Genomic DNA, 21,715 nt, shown 5'->3' with positions numbered 1-21,715 from the left:
GTGTTTGTGTCTGAAGTTAGTGTGAGAGCTATCAGACACTGCACTTACAATCATATACACTTAGTAGCAATATACTGTTATAGGTCTGCAGTTTATTTTCATGGTTCATTAGGTTTTTCCAAGATTATTCACCGTCTGACCTTTCCCTCTCACATTTAAAACAGGATGTTGGGCCTACTTGGTGGCACATTTTCACTCTTCTAGGATATGTGAATATGGCATGTTTTCTATTTTCTAAATGAACAGAGACAAGAGAATATGCTGAAAAAACCCTGACGAACTTCCGGCAAATTTGAGATTTGCTCTGCAAGTCAGTCTGACCAAGAGCTCATTCAAGCCTATTTCCAATTTTTCCAAATCGAGGCACCAATCACAACCGTTGAGGCGGGCTTTACACGATGACGATAGCGCAGCGACGGCGAGCATCTTTTTGTTTACATTCAACATGACGGCTGCCAAAGCGCAGAAACCCGTTGATGCCGCGGTGACTGCTACGTCACCCAGATCATTGGTCTGATTGGTTGAAGGACTATCCAATGCGCCCAGAGGCATTTGAGCGGCTTCCGTTGGTGACACCCCTTTGGAAATGAGCTGCTAATGAACCTTGCGCAGACCCACTCTCAGTTACAACTGAGAGTGGGTCTGGTGTCAACCAGGCTAGACGATACCTGCAAACAGACAAACTTTTGACAGAGAACTGTACAGCAACCCTCCAATGAGAAACATCCTAAGCAGAGATATGAATTATCTTTCCCCACTACCACAGGTATGGTGGCGGCATCACAACTCTGCAGTTTGCCTCTGATGCTCTGACAGAAATAAATGTATAATACATTCTCCTTCTGCCTGCTGATTTACAATAAGCAAACACTGCACACGCTCATGTAAATGCTGAATCAGATGAAACAATTATCCATCTCAGCCTATCTGCCATGGCTTCTCTCTGTCAACAGGGAATGACTTCCTTTTTCACACCTGTCTGTTTACTTACCTGGGAGCTATAGAATGGACCCTTTGTTTCACTGCCTTCTCCATCACAATATCGCCCTGGCTCTGTATTATTAAATTATAGTCTCTGTCGCCGGTTCTTCTTGGGGAAGGAGACGGCCCCCTATCTTTGTCTATCTCATCTAAGAGCTGACATAACAGTCTCATCTACAGACATTGATAGCTCCTTGTAGACATGCAGTATCATCTGTAAATATGGCAATTTTACATGTTGGCGTAATCAGTATATTTTTTTCTGCAAAACCTAGTCTGGCAATCTGCCTACTAAGGACATAGTGACATTTTATCAGAATGAGTAAATTAATAAAAGCCGTCATATTGCCATTAAAGGCAAACCCAAGATTACGATGCTCTTGCGCACAGTGTTCTTACGCAGGTTCTTCAAACTGAGAGAGCTGCTGTTCCCCACACTGAGCACTAGAACCAAAACAGTTTTTCTGTGTATAATATCTTTGCAGGCTCAAAATAAATAAATAATGTTCCTATTCATCATCCATCCATACTCACTCATAGTCACATTCATGCCAGCATATTTACAATACACTCATTGCCAACGTATGCAATTAAAAATAAAGTGGCATGCAAAAAAATTCCAATTATCTGCAACTTTAAAATACCTCTGTATAGTTTAAGACTCCCTGCCTGGTATGGTCACCTAAGCTGTTAATCTAAGAATAAACTTTCTAGGACTGTGTCAATGGCAAGCAAGATAGTTGGCAAACCCTAAAAGCCCTTGACTCAACTTTTTTTTAGAAAGGATGAGGAAGAATGCGAGGAGTATTCTGGCAGATACTGTAGCTCCCATCCTCTCTTAAACCAGTTGAAGCCGTTGAGATCCAGAAGGCACTAAAACTGTAGAATTCCTTCATCCGAAGTGCCATCAATATTCCTAACTCAAAGTGATTGATGAGCTTAAAGCGACAGACATTTAACGTGTAATATGTGTTTGTTTTACTAAGTTACCATGTTGTTGTTTCTTGTGTCTGATGAGCCGAAGACAAGTTTCCACCCTGGTAGACAATAAAGTTATATTCTATTGTATATTCTGTTTAACAGACAGATGGGCTCAGCAATGTTGCAGATTGACAGTCCTCCCTTGAAACTGTCCAAACATTGCCCAGTAATGTTACTGGAAACATAGTCTGTCTGAGAACAGCACAGCATGCCCATATAGATATGTTAGTGATGGCAGCTTTCTGCTGTGCAGGCAGATGTTTATTTTATTCTCAATAGACAGGTAATTACCGGTGTCCAAATGACCAGAGAGTACAGTACAGTGCAATGCAATGTTTGTAGAAACTGACTATATACGCCCAACAGAAGACATTAGGAAAGATATTCTGCCAACAGTAACAAGGCTATTAGAGCACAGGCACATCTGCACCACAGTACAGGAATTAGTTATACATGTTTTATTTTACTGTGATGCATGTGTAATACCTAGCATCATACAGTGTGTGAAAAGTGGACAAAAATACAACATATTAACAAGTTTCAGCCCCAGTGCAGCCAGTTTCAGCAATTGTTGTTATGCACACAGAAAGGCCAGGATAATAAAAAAAAATAACACGCAGTGTAGGAAACACAAGTGGTAGAGCTACCATATAGATCGTCACCTTGTATTGTATGGATATAATCACTTAATGACTCCTGTCCTCCATTGCCATTAGGTTGATTGAGCTGTGAAAGCAGAGGGGTGTACAACAATGTAAAGAGGAGGAATCAAGGCTGAATATAGCACAATCCAATACAATAATTTTCCGATTATTCCCCTGGCTGTGCAGCATTTGAATCATTTTAGTCAAAGAGAGTCCGATTTTTTTTCTTTTACCCTGTCACATGTATTTTCCAACTATTATCTAGTCACAAGCATGGCTGTGCTTTCCTGGTCTATCACTGTCAGTGTCCTCTCCATGTTCAAAGGATGACATTTTGAATAAGAGATTAAACTGTTACCCCACATCCCCTCTCCAAATTAGGTCAGTGACTGCTTCTATGATATAAGCTAGGCCCAAATTAAACATTGTATTCAATATTTGCAAAATGACATCTGATTACAATCCAAGATGCCACCCTGTTCTAAACCATCAGACATGAATGTAGTTTGTCAGCACAAACAGCAACAGTGTTTTTTTCTACTCTCCCTTCCCTACACACAGCCTCCACGATGCATACAGTTTCATGGTATTGTATCATATCCTCATTTAAATGTGATCCCTTTTGACATGTCTGCACTGCAGGCTGAATAATGTGTCCCTGGCTCCACATATCTGGTATGTTACCCATTGGGTTCAAGCCGGGGCAACTGTAGCAGCACTCACATCTCACCTCCGGCTGGAACTCCACCCCCTGGCCTCTTGCATAAACAGCATGACTCATCATGCAAGGCTGTGACAATTGCCCCTTTTTAGGGTGGCCCTGGTCTTTATTTATGTTAGGGGCAAGTAAGTGAAGTGAACTGACCCAGTATTTTCTACCCAGTTGGACAGACCAAAAACAGACCTCACAGGGTCACGTGCGCATGGCAAAACACATCAGACGTGTTCACATCTGACCTTGTTTTAGCAGCACAGATCACATGGCTGTCATACTGGCAACTAAGGGTCATTATTTGGATTATTTCTAGGGACACAAGTGCATTTTGTTCATAACCCTGAGAGCCAGATTCCGCACGGCTGGTTCTTGGGAATAATTTCTCTTCTAACTCAGCCATTGTTTGAAGCTTTGAAGTCCTGCAGGGACAATCCAGATTACTGCAGTAATGCAATTCATTACTCTTTAATAGAATGGTCTTTATGCTCACAGCCCATGCTCATTTAATGCAACACACCTTGAATTTCTTTTTAAATGGTTCCCCATTACTTGCATTATTTTAAAATGCATATGAGTCGGCAGTTTTGTGAATGGCAGTTGCCTAATTGAACTTTTGGTTGCCGGTGGGTAAAATCTTAAAAGGTGGACATTTTAGTGTTCTGATTCAACCTGGGTTAAATGTTTGCTGTAACTTTGAGCTTGACTAATTTTGTGTTATCACTTCTTCTCCACCGAAGGGAAATTTCATTAATATAGTATGCATTGCAAAACCGGTGAATTAATTAAATGCTGCAAATATGGCTATACATGTCAATTAGCAACAGCAGCCTAAACAGTCTTTCTTGTTTAAGAACAGGGTGTTTCATTGAGATTTTCTATTATCTTTTTATATCTTACATACATAACGTAAATCTTTTCCCAGTGTATACACACTGAACTGTATGTTTTAGCTGTTTGATTGGAAGCTTAGAACAAATAGCATAGTTAAGTAAGCTATTTAGTCATACACTGTATTATGGCCACATACTTTAGTGCACTTTTGGTCTGGGGCTGTACGACTTTGTGACAGTTTGGGGTAGGTCTTTTCCAGTTTAAACATGATAGTGCCCAATGCACAAAACAATGATTTTCTTTAGTGTGAACTTGCCTGCACATTGCCCTGACCTCATCCCCATCCAACACCTTTGGGATGAAGTGGAACTCTGACTGTGAGCCACATCTTATCACCCAACCTCAGTGGTCAACCTCACTAATGCTCTTGTCGCTGAGTGGAAGCAAATCCTTGTGTCCCAGTCTAAGAAGAGAGGATGCTATTATAGTAACATATTAATCTAATCAATTTCATACTGTTTGGCAATACCTTTGACAATGTTGTGTGTGTGTGTGTGTGTGTGTATGTATGTATGTGTGTATATATATATATATATATATATATATACTCTCCGATAGTCCTCACCTTCTCAAACTTCCCAATGACGGCTCAACTGTGTTTTTTACTGAATAAAACTCACAGGGAAATATATGCAGCCAGTATTGGGTTTTTGAATTATAAACAAAGTGAGCTTCTGCCCTTGTGCAACATGATCAACAGCAAAAATCCTGCTTTTCTGTTGCTGCAGTTTTACATTATTACAGCTCAGCAAAGCCTCAGATGCTGCTTGAACAAATGAGTATAGCAGCATCATTGCAGTCATGTAAGGTCCAAACTTTACTGTAATCCAGCTTTATCTACTCGTTTTTTTTCCCCCCCTTTTCTGTCTTCTGACAGCTTCCCCTCATAATTACACATTGCTTAATACTGTATTGAAGTCTTTAATCTGCCTTTTAAGAGCACAGTGATTATGCAGTAAAAAGATATCCAGGCTTGTAGTTTACTTTGTGTTGGTGAGGTTATTTGACAGTGTGGGTTTATTGTTGGGTTTTTATCTAATGTCTGTCACTGTGCTGCAGCATGCAAGCAACCTTGGGTGCACCCATGCTCTCAGGGTGTGATGTGAGGGTATATATATATCCGACTGATTGACTGTACAGGTCAGTGTTGAGGGATAACTGCAGTACAGTGCATTAGGCCGACACCAAACGCAGCAAATCCTTTGTCAGTTAATGGCAGCTTAATGCCGTAAGATGGAATGGCACTGGAAATCACAGGATTTTAAGGGATTGTCTCTCTAGTAATTGTTGCTCAGTCATCATGGACCACTACACTGCCGCCAAGCACCATTTTAAAGATTTTGCTCAGAATCATCATGTGGTGTTGCAGTAATGACTAAATAACACCAGGAACATACTTTTTGTGGAGAGCGCAGTATGAGCTTTTGCTAATTGTAAACCGAGGAGAATGTTAATGTCAAATTTCAACCCTAGTTACAACAATCACATTTAGATCCAGGATAACTGACATTTTAATACCATTGTGATTCTACAGCAGTAGTGTCAGTACAGTTCTGTATATTGGGGTCAGATACATTTCTAATAAAATATAGATGCGGCAATAGCAACATGGCTTGAAATGAAACCAGATAGTCCTAAACTGGCCAGAGGCCAAATTATTTGGATTACAGAACTACTGCACAATAGTTTGTCAAGCCTTACTGTTCCATTTATGTTATGGTAATAATATGGTATCATAATAGTTATTCATATTTACAGAGACGTAGTGTTCGTTTTAAGTCTGATACTGTGGCTGGATAAATCTAGATTTGCTGTTAATCCACAGCACTAAGACTATCCTTATACATTTATACCATACAGTATGCACACCATTTTTTTTAAAGCCATGTGGGCATTACGTCATTTTTCACATAAATATTTTTATATTCATATTACATTTATATTTATATTGCTTTCAGTTGTGCACTTGAATAAAATGTGCGAGAGACTGCATGAGATACTGCAGTTACAGAACATTACTTAATACAAGCTAATGGCTCGTTGAGCCGCCCAAGCCTGTGTGTGTACTGTACATGTCAATAGGATCCATCCCCACTTTGTATGATGCTAGAAATTACCACCATGAAAGAACTCAGTATACTGTATGTCAGCCTGCTGCTGTTTTCATGGAGGACTTCTTATCCTTGAACTGTAGCCTGCGGACATTGTAGCTTTATTATTTTTTACTCACTTTGTCCCCACTGAATTGATCTTTTCTTTGTTATTTTCTAATTTGCTGTAGTTAGTTGACTTTGTATGCTACGCCTGCACCCAGGTGGGCTCTCTGGGAGCTTGATGAATTCACAGTAAACCTGTAATCCATACGTCAGTGAACTATGCTGGCTAGATGGAGATCAGACCTCAAGAAAAGGATGTATGCTGCAGAGGCTACCTGCTCTAATCAGAATGCATCAGATCACTCTCTCTTTTCCTTTCCCCCTCCTCTTTCTACAGAACATTATATCTCTCTTCTTTCATTTACTCTTTTTTTGTTCTCTTCCTCTAATCGTCTTTGTGGCTTTTTCTCTGTGTCTTTCTCTCTCCTCCTCTCTTTGCCTTCTAGACACGCTGAGGTTTCAAAGCTGATGGGTAACTGGAGAACTCCCTTGCTGCTCTCAGATTCCTCCTAATCATCCCTAGCAAAGAGAAGAAGACACACATGCACACGCACGCACGCACACACACACACACACACACACACACACACAGGTGTGGATGGAATGTAGAGTAAAGAAAAAGAGTACTAGAAAAAACAGGTGCATGGATGTAGAGTTTCCGCTGTGCTTGAATGGAGCAGAATTGAATGTGAGTAAAATAGACATATAATATAATGATGAAATGGGAAGATGAAGCCATGGAGAAGGATCCATGAACAAGAATAGAGGTCCTGAAGGGGGAAAGAAATGGCAAAAGCCATCCTGTCTAGTCAATAAGATGTATTATTTTGTCAGCTCAACTGAATATCATGAAAGCCGTATAGTAGAGGGAGAGGTTGGTGTGTATGAAGCCACTTCACAAACAACAAACACTCATTTTAAGATTTTTCTATTTTCAACTGGTTGAAAGACCTTCCTCACTATGCTTGTCTAATTAGTATGTACATGAAATCAAAAATTCCCTTAACTAACTTGTTAGAACCTTGAGGATACACACAATGCGCTTTGTTGAGACTACACTGAACGTAAACTATAACTTTTCTTTGTTTACAAGGAGAAAACCTTTAATAATTCAAATTCACATTAAGCCTACCAGCATGCATGACAGTTGATCCTGGCCTTCACCTGTTGAGATCAATCATTTCTATCAAGAAATGGAACAATATTGTTTGCGAGAACCTCAAGCCACAAGTAATTAGCGCTGAAACGATTAGTCGATCCACAGAAACGTATTTCACACATTTGATAATTGAGAAATTGTTGACATTTATCAAGCAAAAGTGCAACGTAAGAAAGCTTTTTTGCACACCTCTTTTTGTCGGGCAGGTGCGTAGGATATGATCAAAAGTAGCAGATCAAAAGCTTAGAGAAGAGTCCCGCACACTGACCATTACGCAAGCAATAATTTATTTAGAAAAGTACAACGTTTCGGCTCAGACCTTCATCAGTTCAATTTACCTGATGAAGGTCTGAGCCCGAAACGTTGTATTTTTCTAAATAAATTATTGCTTGCGTAATGGTCAGTGTGCGGGACTCCTCTAATCAAGCAAAAGTGCAAAATATTTGCTTGTTCAAGCTTCTCAAATATAAAAATTAGCTTTTTTTCTCTTTTATGTAATTGGAAATTGAATATAAAACCATAAAGAGATTATTTTTTAATCCAAAGAATTGTTAGTTGCTAAACTAAAAATAATGAAACAATAGACTAATAGATACCTAGACTTTACTTTCTACTTTTATCACAGAAAACTCCCGGCCTCTGTTCCTCTGCCTCTGGGCCTGTTGGAGCCCCAGCAGACTGGGCCCCTACTGCAAAGCAGTGGGGAACACATGCTTTAAACACACATACACCAGTGCACACTAAGAACAACACCCAGGTGGGATTGTGTGCAAAGAGTAACAGAAGTACGAAGTGACACAAACACAAACATGCACACACACACGCACGCACGCACACACACCTTTCCGTCTTCAACAACAGACGCACGCGATTCACCTCAACTGCTTGCCGTTGTGGTGCTCCCAGGAAAAAAAAAATCTGACTTTGAATGAATAATCCTATTTGCACATGAAAGGTAACATCTGGCTTGTTCCAAAAGCTGTCATTCTTTTATAGGAGAGCAATTTGTTTTGTGGATGAATGAATACCCTTCCCAGGGCCACAGAAGGCGAATGCCCACTTCACCACTCATTTGGAAACCCTGCAATCTCCCTCACTTCTTCCCACCCTCCGCCATATTTGCTTGGTTTGGACAGGCAAGGGTCGTGCAAGTTTCTGAAAATGCTATTTGCTTAGGCCAACTCTATTACATTAGTTGATGCATGCCATCTCCATGTGTAAAAGCTTTGTCCAAGCTTTGTTCTACATTTTTAATCTTCATGTACCTCTGCATTTGGAGTGATTGTGTACAGGGGTGGCATGCACACCCCTTTCTTGCGTGTACTAAGTGGCAGAACAGTCAGTCTACCTCTTCCTTCTCTCTCCCCATCTCTCTAACATTACCATTACAGGGTGAGGTGCAGACTGATATTCCTAAAAATAAAGATTGGCTTTGAAGCGGTGGGCCATCACACCCATCACTCCTGGATGGCTGTGCCCAGTTCTCACAGATGCAGCACATAGGCTAAAGGAAGACTAGGCAGTGACGGATGTAGAGGAGCATGTCATTTATTTTTTCTGGAACAACATCCGACTTTCATCCCTATCCTTTCATTTTGTATAGTTGGTATGTATGTACTTTTCATGTCACTCTTCAGTGTCGGTACATAATTCCCTTTCAATTGTAAAAAGACAAAGAATATTCAATATCCTCTCCTGGCATACTCTCTCTACTATTTCTCACAGACAATGTCTTTTCCCCTTTCTCTATATCTCTGTCTTTCTCCTTATCTATCTTCATATGTTTCCCTCAGTGCTCTTCTCAGTGTCTGTGCAAAGTGAAACAGAGCAGAGGGGAGATAGTATCAAAGCGTTGATGTGAGATAGGGTTTGAAGGGGAGACAGAGCAATGGGAGGAGATGAGTGGGAGTGACAAGCGTTTTGTATGGCATCTAAAGGACAGTGGAGATGTGAGGGTTCCAGGCAACCCGTGTTCTCTCTCTTTCATTCTCTCTCATTCTATCTTCCGCTTACACACACACAAACACACACACACACACACACACACACACACACACACGCACACACGCTTCAATAATCTGTAAGAAGATGGTGACTGTCCATTAATCTAGATGAGTCTTTAGTTTAAATTCCTTCATCAGAAGCCGCCAACTGCCTGATGCCTAGCTCTCATTACCTATTCCTCTGTGCCGCTAAACACTGCTGCCTCCGTACGTGGGACAACAGCTTCATGCAACAATTCTGCTATTTTTCTTTTGGTTAAGATACCAGTGTGGTTTATGTAATGCTCACTCAGCTGCACAACTGAGAGGAAATGCAGCATCATGCGAGACCTTGTACGCAAGCACTGTTTTTGTGGAGCCAGTCATCTTAAATCTGGATCACTGGAACCTTTCCGAAATAGAAAACTGACCTGCCAGATCTGATAAATGTCAGATAGCAGTGGAAGTGAGTTTTCCCCCACATATTATGAAATAAACAGTTTTCATGTCTAAAGTTTTCTAAACTGACTGATGGTCTCCTGAACTCAGCACCAGCACATTTTTTCAGCCGCTGCCTGAAATCTCCCTTAACCACTTCACCACAGCAGAGGCAACAAAGCTGAACTAAAATCAATCTGAGATTTACCTCCTTTCATCTGCCACACGTATTTGATATTTGATCAGCCGACTAAAAGGCAAAATCTCCAGTGAAAACATTCCCTGTGGATTATCCCGGGCTCAGTCCCACAGAGCGAGCAAATCCCTCGGATTTCCCACCTCCAGAGGTTATTTTACAGACTTTCCCCCTTGCAGTTGCAGACAAAGAGGTGAAATAAAGGAGAGGACAAGAACAGAGAAGAACGACTCACCTCAGACTGTGAATTACTGACGTAGAGGATGCGTTAGCCTAGATCCCTGGTTGTGCCCATGCATGCCCTTTCCTTAGTGGATTAGAGGCGAGCTGGAAGAGGAGGCTATGCCATGGCAGAAGTTAAGAGGACAGGCTGGCAGCGGAACGCAGGCAGAGCAGCAGCGGCAGTAGTTGGGGTAGTTGTTGCACATCAGCGTCCTCTGATCCAGTGGCGTGAGGTTCCTCTAAGCCCCAGTCAGAGTCAACACTCCCCCTCTCTTTTCCTCCTCTCCACCCGCTCTCCTCTGTTCCCCTTTCCTTTCTCAGCACGGCGTCGGCAGGGGCTCACACTCACTCACACATGCATACACACAGGCACACACACACACACACACACACACACACACACACACACACACACACACACACACAGTGGCTGAACTCCGGACGCCTTAGCGACAGAGCCCATGCAGGCAGAATATCCCCATCGTGCCGCCGCAGTTCTCCTCTCTGGCTTTCTACTCTTTTCTGCGTGTGTGCATCTGAGTGTGTGTGTAGAGAGAGTGTGAGTGAGAGAGAGAGAGAGACAGAGGTAGAGAGATTAGGCGAGAGGGGGAGGGAGCATGGGAGAGAGAGAGAGAGAGAGAGAGAGAGAGAGAGAGAGAGAGAGAGAGAGAGAGCAGAGGGAGGAGGGAAAGTTGCAGTGGACAAAGTACAATTTCAGTTTTGGCTACATCTGGCAGGTTCATGCATCATCCCTTTATCTCATCATCAGTGAAAGCAGTTCTGTCAGTGACCTCACTTCTGTGGAGACCATATGCTCATCACAACTTTCTTTGTCAGGAGCAGAAGAATGAAACTCCAACTTTGAAGGGCTCTGTTCAGACTGCACTCTTCCTCACAGCTTTCAGAATCCTTGCTCGCCTTCACTCTGTCACAGGGAAACCTCTAGTTCTGCTTTAAGCCTCAGGTACCATGGTAATGAGCTGCAGCTCTCCAGACACAGCTGCTGCTACTGTGTGTTTTTGCATTTAAGAGTGTGTTTTAGATTTTTTTTCTTATATCTTTTATTTACCAGTGAACCAACCATTAAACAACACACAGCCTATGAAGCATATTGTACGGTTAAGCTTGGCAACATCTGATTATTCATTCAGAACCTTGTGGAGTCGATATGTATTATAATTTTATTGAGGATTCATGTAAACTAGAATTCAGTAACTTGGAGCCGAGGGGGGTTAACAGGCTTTTTTTTTTTTTTTTGGCATTTTAGGCCTTTATTTGTGACAGGACAGCTTAGACATGCAAGGAGAGAGAGGGGGAATGACATGCAGCAAAGGGCCGCAGGTCGGAATCGAAACCGCGGCCGCTGCGCCGAGGACTGAGCCTGTGTATATGGGCGCACACTTTACCAGGTGAGCTACCCAGGCGCCCGTTAACAGGCATGTTGGGTGATGGAACCACAGTGCAGTCATTGTGTAGTAAAAGCAGACCCAGCGCCAGACACAAATTCAGGGACGGGCACGCCATTATTTTTGGGGGGGGGGCACAAATTAAATAAATCTCATCATGTAACATTATATTAATTATCTATAATGAATGAATGAATGCATACAGGTCTACACGTATAACAGATTTAATTTGGTATTGAAACAGCATAACAGCAGAGTGACTTAATTTTCACTGCGCAGTATGTACACTGAACATACAACTATTGCGCACAACCACCATAGGCCTATACAGCGTATACAAAGAGGGATAATTGCGTTAGCCTAAATCATGGACAACATGGCGATATATATATATAAAAACAGGGAGAAAAATGTAGGCCTTGGCAATCATTAAGCATGTGTCAATCACAAGTATTAACGTTACATTTTTATTACATTTTGGGTGTTTTTGAGGCTGTTTGTTTTACTGTCTCTCAGCCTCTAACATGGGCTGCAGGGAGCCAGCATATACAAGCTCACTGTTAGTAGAGCGGCAGGCGACGCTTTGCTGCAGAGTGAAATCTTCTCACAAGGTTGTCCTTCCACTCCTCCCTGAATTTCTTTAAGTCCTGTTCAAATGCCAACTTAATTAAATTGGCCTTTCTTCGATGAAGCATGCTGAGACGATGATCTGTAAGAATGTTAGAAAAAGAGTTCTCACAGAGTGCAGTGCTTGTACCAAAAGTCAAAGCGTGTTTCAGCGCTGTCATCACGCTCAGCATTGCTTCGAGAGGTTTGTGGAAGTGTTTTAGACCTTTTTTCATTGTCCATTTACCCCCGTCAGGTGGGGACGAGACCTTCATTTGCTGTATATTCCAACTCCACAATGGCTGTATTAGAAAGGTCCAGTAAAGGTTTCACTTTGGACACATCCAAAAAAGTAGAATCCTCCGGGTCGAGAGATTTGAGCACATCCATTAGCACACAGTTGCGCTCCCCAAAACTCTCCTTCATTTCCCCCAAACTTCATCAATACAACTGAAATACAACCTGCGCAGCTCAGTTTCGTTGTTGGGATCTTCGTGTGTAATTCTTTCCTCAACTACATACATAGCAAAGGATGTGTTTGGTGTGCGCTGTCTCTTTGGTGCGGGCTCCTCTGTTGCGTCCTTGCAGCACTGGAAGAGTGCCATGAATTCTGTCTCAGAGCGCAGATATGACAAGATTTTGTGCGCCATCTCAGCGATGAATCTGAAACTTGGTTCAGACATGGCCTGCAGTAAACCTGTTGCTTCAACTCGCATGTCTTTGGGATAGGCTTTGGTGCTGTTGACTTTGCGCAAAAGGGTGGCAAGGTCATCAAATGATCTTAAAATAACAGAGACTGTGCCAAGATGACCAGTCCAGCGTTGATCTAAGAGTCGCTTCAGGGTCTGTCCCTTATAGAGAAGGGAGACTGTAGGTTTTCTGCAGAACTTGTAGAGCATGTTGCACATTGTGAAAAAAATCCAAAAAGGCTTGCTCAGTTGCCAAAGCATGAATGACCACCAAATGAAGTTGACGATTGAAACAGTGGACATATGGTATGTCTCTGTGCAGTTTCTGTTGCAGAAGTTTCTGCACTCCTCCGTGTTTGCCCGACATCAGGGAGGCGCCGTCATACACCTGACTGATGATTTTTTCGGGACTCAGTCCTGCTTTTGTATATCCTCAATAATTGTGTCAGTCAATGTACTGTAGCTGCATGAGTCAGTCGTGGAAATGGTCAGAAGACGCTCAGTTGGATGGTACAGGTCATTGACAAAACGCACAATTATGGAAATATTTTCTGTTCCTGTAGGGTCTCTAGTTCCATCCACTTTTATAGTGTAAAACGACTCGCCAACCTCTTTCACAGTCTGCTCTGTGACCATAGTACTCATAATGTCTATGATGTTGTTCTGAATATCATGACTAGTGTATCTAGCGTTGTGTGGAATAGACAGTGTTATTCTGGCCAAGGCAGGATCTTTCCTTAAAGTGTATTCAAACAAGGACAAAAATAGGCCACAGCCATCTCCAGACATACTATTAAAACCATCATTGTCCCCTCTAAAATGTAGCTGGTTTACTGTAAGGAACTCAATGGCATCAATGATAGCTGACAGGTAGTATCTATTACGTTGCAACTGTTCTGTATTTACCAACGTAGCAATTTCTGTACCCGTCTGAACACGTCTCTCCTTATCTCTCCAGATAGCTTCACAGAGCTGGTGTTCTTTTGATGCTGCATGTTTGTTGAGTCCTTTCCCAGTCTTCGACTACATGCTTCCAATCGCAAAATCCACTTAGCGTAAAGCTCTGAGTCTACAGCAGAGAAGGTTGCCCGGAACTTTCTGCATTGGTAGCAAAATGCAGCGTCTGCCTGGATGGAGTATTCCAGCCAACTTCTGCTACCATACCAGGCGCTGTTGAAAGTTCTTTTTTTGCCTGAGAACAAGCGTGCAGGAAAAGTTTTCAGGACAATTTGATTTGGTTTCTCAACGCCGAGATCCCCTGGTTCTGCCGCCTGTGATGAAGACCCTTGCTTTGGGTTACAGTGTCGGCTAGCAGCACTGTGGCTAATGCTAGCTTCGTCAGTGACAACTTCAGAACTAACGTTACTCCCTGTACTTTCGCCGTCTTTGTCACTTTCTTCCACCAACATTGGTGGTCGTTGATTAACATTAAGGAAACGCCATATATCCATAGCCTAAATTATCTCTTTAGTTTACATTAAGCTACCTATTCTCAGCCAAATTCCTGATAGCTGCCTGAGATGCAGGCTGCATGTCAATTTTCGTTTTAACCGCATCAGTTTTGACAAACCAATCCATTTACAATTATTTTAATCAAATTAAGAACAAACACCCTTTTATTTGTATTCATGATTTATGTATATTCAAAACGATATATTTTTATTTATTATGGTAGCCTATGGATACAAAATTGTTGTATAAAACAAAAGGTGTGATTGGTGACTGGCTCGTCAGTTAAAAAAAAAAAACGGGCTCATCCGTCCAGGGCAGGCACAGCTGACTCTGGGAGACTCTGACCCCCTACAGCCTGCCCATAACGCCAGGACTGAGTAAAAGCAAGATTTCTTGTAATAACAAATCTGGGCCATTGTGTTTTTAATAGTTAATTGTTATTAAGATGTATTTTCTCTATTGGATCATTCCTTATTATTTTTCCTTTTTATTTTTTAAATATTGTCACAAATCATGAAATCCTGTTTGCTGTTATGAGGTCATTTCTTGTTATTAATTCTGTAATTCAGCAATTTTCAACTGGTATTAAACTGTGTGTTAAGACACAGGATATATGTCATACTGGTGACATAAAGGATTGAAACCTGAATATAAAAAAAACTTTCCAGTAAGCATATAACTGTAATGATTATGTACGTTTCCAGCTGTCTAGATATGATGGAAACTAGAAATTAAGAGCAACATCTATTGCATATATCATGCTAAATCACATGAAGATGTGTATAAAATAGCTAATTTTCCATTTGATATAATGGTTCATATGTAAAACAACAATCAGGGTTGCTTTTTTGAAAACTGTATATTTCACCCAGTGCGTTGTACATCTGACACACTGTCGCTTCACTAAGGTGCTGGAACAAATATAAACACAAAATATATATTGTCAAATGAATATTATCATATTCCTCAAAATCCCAGCCTAGTAGTAGTAGTCAAAATGTAGATCTAGATTTATATGAGATAATTCTAACATAATAAAATCATTAGAGTCAAGCTCCAGCTTTGTGATTTATATGTTCCTTATAAAAGAAAAGAAGCAGCAGAAAATAATAATGTTGGATTGTTTCTCTTATTCTAAATACCATTTGTGTCCTAAAGATACTGGTAAAAAACAAAACAAATGTTTGATTGACAGCTTTGACTACGAGTACACCATTCAGTCAGCAGGACAGGCTCAAACGAAGAAAGTGATAAAACATGTATAGAGAATGAAAAAGGAGATGTGACTGTGAATTACAGCTGAGTCTCTTCAAACTAAAATCCATTAGACCTCCTTTCCTTGTTTATCGCTCTCTCACTGCGTCACAGCTCTCTCAGCCGAGCCCTTTATGACACGTGAATTACAGAAAGTTTTGTTATTCTTTCTATAGCCCCACGCCCATCTCGCTTCTCTACAACGTGACATAAAATACCCCTTCTTCCTCACAGACTGCATCTTCATGGTGCTGAACACTGCACTCACACTCACAACACAGTTTTATGAGATTGGCTTCTTGTTTGGGAGTGACAGTAACACATCTGCTTCACAGCCTTGTTATTGCTCTGCCAGTCGACGACAGGCTCCAGGTTTGACACAGGAAAAAGTTGAATAATGTTTGGAAAGATTTGACCTTGGAACATCACAGTGCTTGGCAAATGTTTTATGTTTGAACCTAGGGTTAATGGAATTTGTTTAATGGGTAGAACTCCTCTGGGAGGTCAGGTCTACTGTATGTGGAGTTGGAATGGGCTTTGCTGTTTTCTTTTATTGGAATGTGCTCAGCGATGTGCTTGTGTAAGCAAACTGTTTCTCAGATAGATAAACCAGTGGCAGCGGACAAGTCACTGGAGTCACTCTCCTCTATTGATTTCATTACCTCAAAGCCAAGCCCTCAGGGGACTCCTATTTGATGTCCTTGTCCCTCTGCATGTATGCTAAACATGATGCAGACCCAGTCCTCCATTCTTTTCTGCTATTCAATCTCTGTCACTATCAAGTACAGGCAAAATAGGAAGGAAATATTAAAATATATGAAAGATGATATATGACAAAAAGTAAACAGACTTTTGCCCTTGGCTGAGGTGGAACGGAGAAGAAAAGACATGAAACATACCAAACGTATGCATCTTTTATTGTAGACAAAGCATTTTTTTTTTTTTAGCATTCTGCCAATCATAGTTATATGCCTGCCTCAACCAGAAAGCCCCAAGAAATAAAGAAGAATCCCACGAGGGGAAAATTCACAATTTTCACTCTGTTAGTACAGTTGCACACACATTAAACACGGGCCTGGATTACAAACATGCTCAGGACCTATACATACTATACACACTAATGGAGAGATGTCAGAGTGAGGGGGCTGCTCCTTGGAGGAGCGCCCCGAGCAGTTGGGGGTTCAGTGCCTTGCTCAAGAGCACATTGGCAGTGCCCAGGAGGTGAACTGGCATCTCTCCAGCCACACTCTACAGTACTTTGTTCCATACGGGGACTTGAACCAGCAACCCTCTGGTTCCTAACCCAACTCTCTACGGACTGAGCTCATTAGTCGTGTTTCCATTCACCAATTCATTCAATAAAACTTCCTCAATTGTGCGAAAAAAGTGAGAGAGTTTTTGCCTTTCACGAAGAAGAGTTAATTCGCTAAATGGGATATGGAAACGCCTTTGCCAAATAAACTCTGAAGTAGCAAACCTTTAACTCACAGGACTGATCAGCCGTTTCCGCTGTCGGTGTCTTCTCGGATATTCCCATAACGTGTATTGCTGTATTCAACAGGAAAGAACAATTACTGTAATTAAACACCTCTCTAATTATCTCTTGTAGATGGGTTAGATGTGGCTTTCCCGTTTCCTGTTCGCCACCTCCACCTCTTCTCTGTTAACTGGTGTAGCCTATACACCATCTTCTGACCAAACTACACTGTAGCCTAGTTTATCCGCTCAAACCAGTTGATGGAAACGCACCTAATTCAAAAAATTTTGCAACATTTTAAAATTTCTCTCAAAATTCGCTTGCCACTTGAATGGAAACAACTTTTGTCAGCACTCGCACTGCTTTATCTCAGCTCATACTGCTGTCACACTCTGATGTCATACTGCTACAGTAGTTGCTTCTGTATGTGTTTTGTGAAATGGATACACAATTAACACAATCAATTCTCTAATGCACCTAAACATCCAAACCTTTCTTAAATTACAGATTCCCAGTTTACATTCTTATGCAACTTTCATTTTAGTAGCCTCACTGTTGCCACTCCAGTCCGTCCCCTGAGCTCCTAAGTGCATTCATCCACACAGTACATTAGAGTGTTGAGTGTCATCGCGGTATGGAACCAAACTACTAGATGGTGAAGAGAGAGCTGTCAGTTTATTGTAGCTTAGATCTCTCAGCAATCATGAAAGAAAAAGGGAATGTGTGTGTGTGTGTGTGTGTGTGTGTGTGTGTGTGTGTGTGTGTGTGTGTGTGTGTGTGTGTGTATTTGTGTGTGTTTCAGCTGACAGGCTGATATGATGTGTCTGCTGCACTACCCCAGCAAATATCCGAGTGAGAAGCAAAGCTGAAAATGTGCCTAGCAGATACATCAGTGAGTCTGTCCCCATCTGCTGCAGTCTTTTGGTCTTTTCATCAAACTTATGTACAAAGATGGCTCTTAGACTGTCCAAAAAAAGTTATCAACCTTGAGGGTTCCATCTCCAGTCCATTCACCTTGTGTTGTTTCAATCTCCCCGAATTCTCATAACTGCGGAGTCCTTTTGTAAATTTGGTATCGCCAACTCTGTGTAGGCCGTCTCCAACCACAATATTTAAAGCTGACCTTTATTAACCATCTGGACATTGGACATCAACACACTATTGACTTACACAATCTCCCTCATGCTCCAGTCCATCCACATAATCTGCCACACCTTTCAAGCAATGGTCAGTATCTATTTCCTTTCTTTTGAGTGGCCTTGGCTCAAAAGGGTTTCCTGTGTAAATTAAGGTGTCTGTTCAAGGAAGTATAATGCTTTGATGTATTAGAGTGTGAAAGTGCTTCCTCAAGCTTGTCTAAGTTGGATGCTGTCTGAATAAATGGCATAACGGGTCACTTTCATGGTTGGCTGCCCAGGTTTTTCCGTGGTTATTATTTATCCCTATGTATTCTGAAGTGTTTTTCTGGAAGTCATAATGCATTACCCCAAATGCTATTAAAGTAGAAAATGAAGTGTGAATGGTTTCAGCTGGCCTTGAACAGGTCCTCTATTCGTTTCCATTGGCTGACCCGCCTGCCTGACACCTTGTTGGCCTGGTGTTGGAGCCAAGTGGGCTCGCTGTTGAATCCTGCAGCAGTGGCCAAGTGCCTCGCATGTGTCAGCTCTGCCTCCCTTTCACAGGCCAGTGTGAAAAGTGCTCAAGTGCTGCTGCCTTTCCAGCCTCTCTGTTCTTTGCCTACAATGTTTGTGTGAGTGGTGTGTAGAGACAAAGGAGGTGGGCTCATACCCCTCTGGTACAGAAGCAATAAGACACAATACACTGTATAGTGATTTTAGAGCAACGACATCTAGTCATTATTGCTCCTATAAAACAACTACAGCATGCAAATCAAGTATACACAGTTAATTGCTTTGAACACGTTAGAACATTTAAATTTGAACGGAATTCTGCATACATTTGCCGTATTATGATATATATTAAGTGACAAATAAGTTGTTTTATGAGTTCTAGTTAGAAAATATATAAATCGACTGTTATGAAAAAACAGGTTTATTTTTGTGCATTCTACAGCAAATAAAACAAAAGAAGAGACCGAGACAGAGGTCATCCGACATTTAAAAATTGATCCACAAATAGTTTATGAATTTTTATTTTATACATTTCTTATACTGTGTTCTCCTGTTGTTGTTTTTTCTTTCTATCAGGGACTGTTGATGCTCTTTCACATTTTTATTTGAATTCTCCTCAGAAGAGAAGAGGCAAATTAAAGAGAATACAAATTGAGATCTCATTGTGTGCTATTGTTGCCTCTGCCAGCACAACTCATCAGCATACACTCAATGCTTCTCACACTCAAAGTCTCCATGACTTGTGTTTGCATATGAGGAGTGTCTTCATACCGCTCGGATTAAATGGCATGGGGAGGTTTTCTGTGTGCTTGTGTAATTTCCGTTGTAATGAGGCAGCAAATTCATATTTCATCAGGCCTAAAGCTAATAGAGAGAAAGAGGGAGTCATTTCTGTCCCTTTTGGTCATCCCCCTCCCCCTCCTCATCTTTTTTTCTATGCGCCTGTGTCAGTTTTATCTCCTCCAGAGACAGGTTGAGGCTCTCAGTCTACAATTCTCTAGAGACTGACGCGCCATTTCCCCACTGGCTTAATTAAGGGCTTAAAACAATGCTCTGTTTATGGGGCAACCCTTTACTACTAGAGCAAACATCAATTTCTGCTTCTTTGCTGTCAGGCGTTAAAGTGAGATGAATTATCAGAGAGATGCAAGCTACAGAGCTGCATAAGATGGATCTGGCCCTGCCCTCTAATCACCACTTTTTCATTTCCGCTAAGATTCTGCCTCATTTGCCCTCGAGCTTAAGATGGATATGGAGGCAGGTTTTTGGAAATCTGCAGCATCTGGACACTGTGATAGATAACAATAGTATACGTTTATTGTTGTTTAGCTTGATAAATTGTTTTGGTAAATAAATGCTTGAGATTGATGACAGCTTAAGTTGGCATTAAATGATTGACTTCCATAAACATCTTGAGCATTTTTTTGTCCTGTCATTCAGGTGCTTCGGTTTCTCCAGTGGAAGCTCAATGATCAATCTAAAAATGATGGTTTCTTGTTTTGCTCATGTCCTTTTGTATTTGAGGTCCTGAGCGTTGCTCCCTTGGATCCCTTCATGACATTTCCTACAGACTGTGTTGAAACAAGCCACTCAAACAGGACAGAGTAACACGGTAGTTATATATTTTTTTTCTTTAAGACTCAGTTAAGGTGGCATGCGCGTGTTGTTAAGGCGGGCCACCTAAACTACAAAGTGCTGCGGGAAACCCTGGTAGTGTACATGCTTTGGACACTACAGTGTTGTCCAGGCATGACTTTGCTTTGGTGTACTGCCACAGTGGCTTACAAAACACAACTGACTTTTCCTTTTGTGCTGCCCTCAGCCTAATCTTTACATTTTTGCTCCACATATATTAAAGGTCTAGCAAAACTGTTTTAACAATTTTTATTTCTAGTAGAGTCTTGTTGATTTTGCTGAATTTGTTTGATGGGTATAGAGAATAGCATACAAACAAGTCATGAAATGCAGGTGTCACAAAATACTGCTTATTTTATTTTTTTAACTGCTTGAAAAAACAAAACAAAATGCATTGTGACAGAAACACTACCGGGTTTATCCCAGCGATAAAAGTGTGCGAAACGAGCCATGAGAGGACAGGCTGGCCTTTTGAGTTTTTCTGGTTCACTCCAAACACGCCTGGTCATTCTGAGAGACCTGTGGAGTCAGCTGTATGACACCAAAGGCTATCACACTGCGCTACTTTGCACTTATCAACTTAGAGCTGGAGACCTCAGCGCTGCATACCTCAACTTTTCCATTTGCCGTCATGCCCCGCATCTCTATTTCTCACATTAGCCCTTAACAGCTGGTGTGGCATGTGTTCTTGTTCCGCATTTAGATCTTAATCGCTGCACAGTGAAAGGTCTGAATCCCTTTTCTGAGAGAGATTCTCTGTCTTTATCTTCTACTTTGAAACCACGTCTAGCCGGGAATATGGTTGCTAGATGCCTTGCCTGTATTTAATTTGGATTTGCCAGCTGATCCTACTGCCTCGAGCAGCAATTACATGTTTGGAATCTTAAGATTGATTCATGAGTAACACATTAAAGCAATAAAATCAACACTCACATTGGCGTATGTATGCCTGTGTTGTTGGCAGTCTTGCTTGAACATTGAAGCTGAATGGGCTTATGTTACTGTAAGCAGCGCTGGAGCCTTATGGCAAGTCCCACACTCAGGCTTACAGAATTTAAAGTTTGCTGTGAAGGCTGTTTCTCTTAGGGATTCATTCTCAGCTTAAGAGATAGAAAGAATGAACGAGCTCCAGCTGATCTCCTATATAGTCTGTGAGTTGCTGCAACAAGCGCCAATGACTTCTAAAGACTGCTGCCTGCT

General features: G+C 41.4%; 2 protein-coding genes across 4 annotated transcripts in view; one reads left to right on the top strand and one right to left on the bottom strand.

The window, feature by feature from the left end:
- Positions 1-10,908, bottom strand: part of insyn2a (inhibitory synaptic factor 2A) — a 33,115-nt gene extending 22,207 nt beyond the window's left edge. For both annotated transcript variants that reach the window (XR_013503699.1, XM_078278480.1), the window contains exon 1: positions 10,379-10,908. The gene's annotated coding sequence lies outside the window, so the exon portion shown is untranslated. The remainder of the gene's footprint in view (positions 1-10,378) is intronic.
- Positions 1-21,715, top strand: part of dock1 (dedicator of cytokinesis 1) — a 188,603-nt gene that overhangs the window by 99,534 nt on the left and 67,354 nt on the right. The gene's annotated exons all lie outside the window — the stretch shown is intronic.

This window comes from Sander vitreus, chromosome 21 (genome assembly GCF_031162955.1).
Source record: "Sander vitreus isolate 19-12246 chromosome 21, sanVit1, whole genome shotgun sequence".
NCBI classification, from domain to species: Eukaryota; Metazoa; Chordata; class Actinopteri; order Perciformes; family Percidae; genus Sander; species Sander vitreus.
The sequence above is the reverse complement of the archived record's forward strand: the minus strand, read 5'-3'. Positions and strand labels throughout refer to the sequence as shown.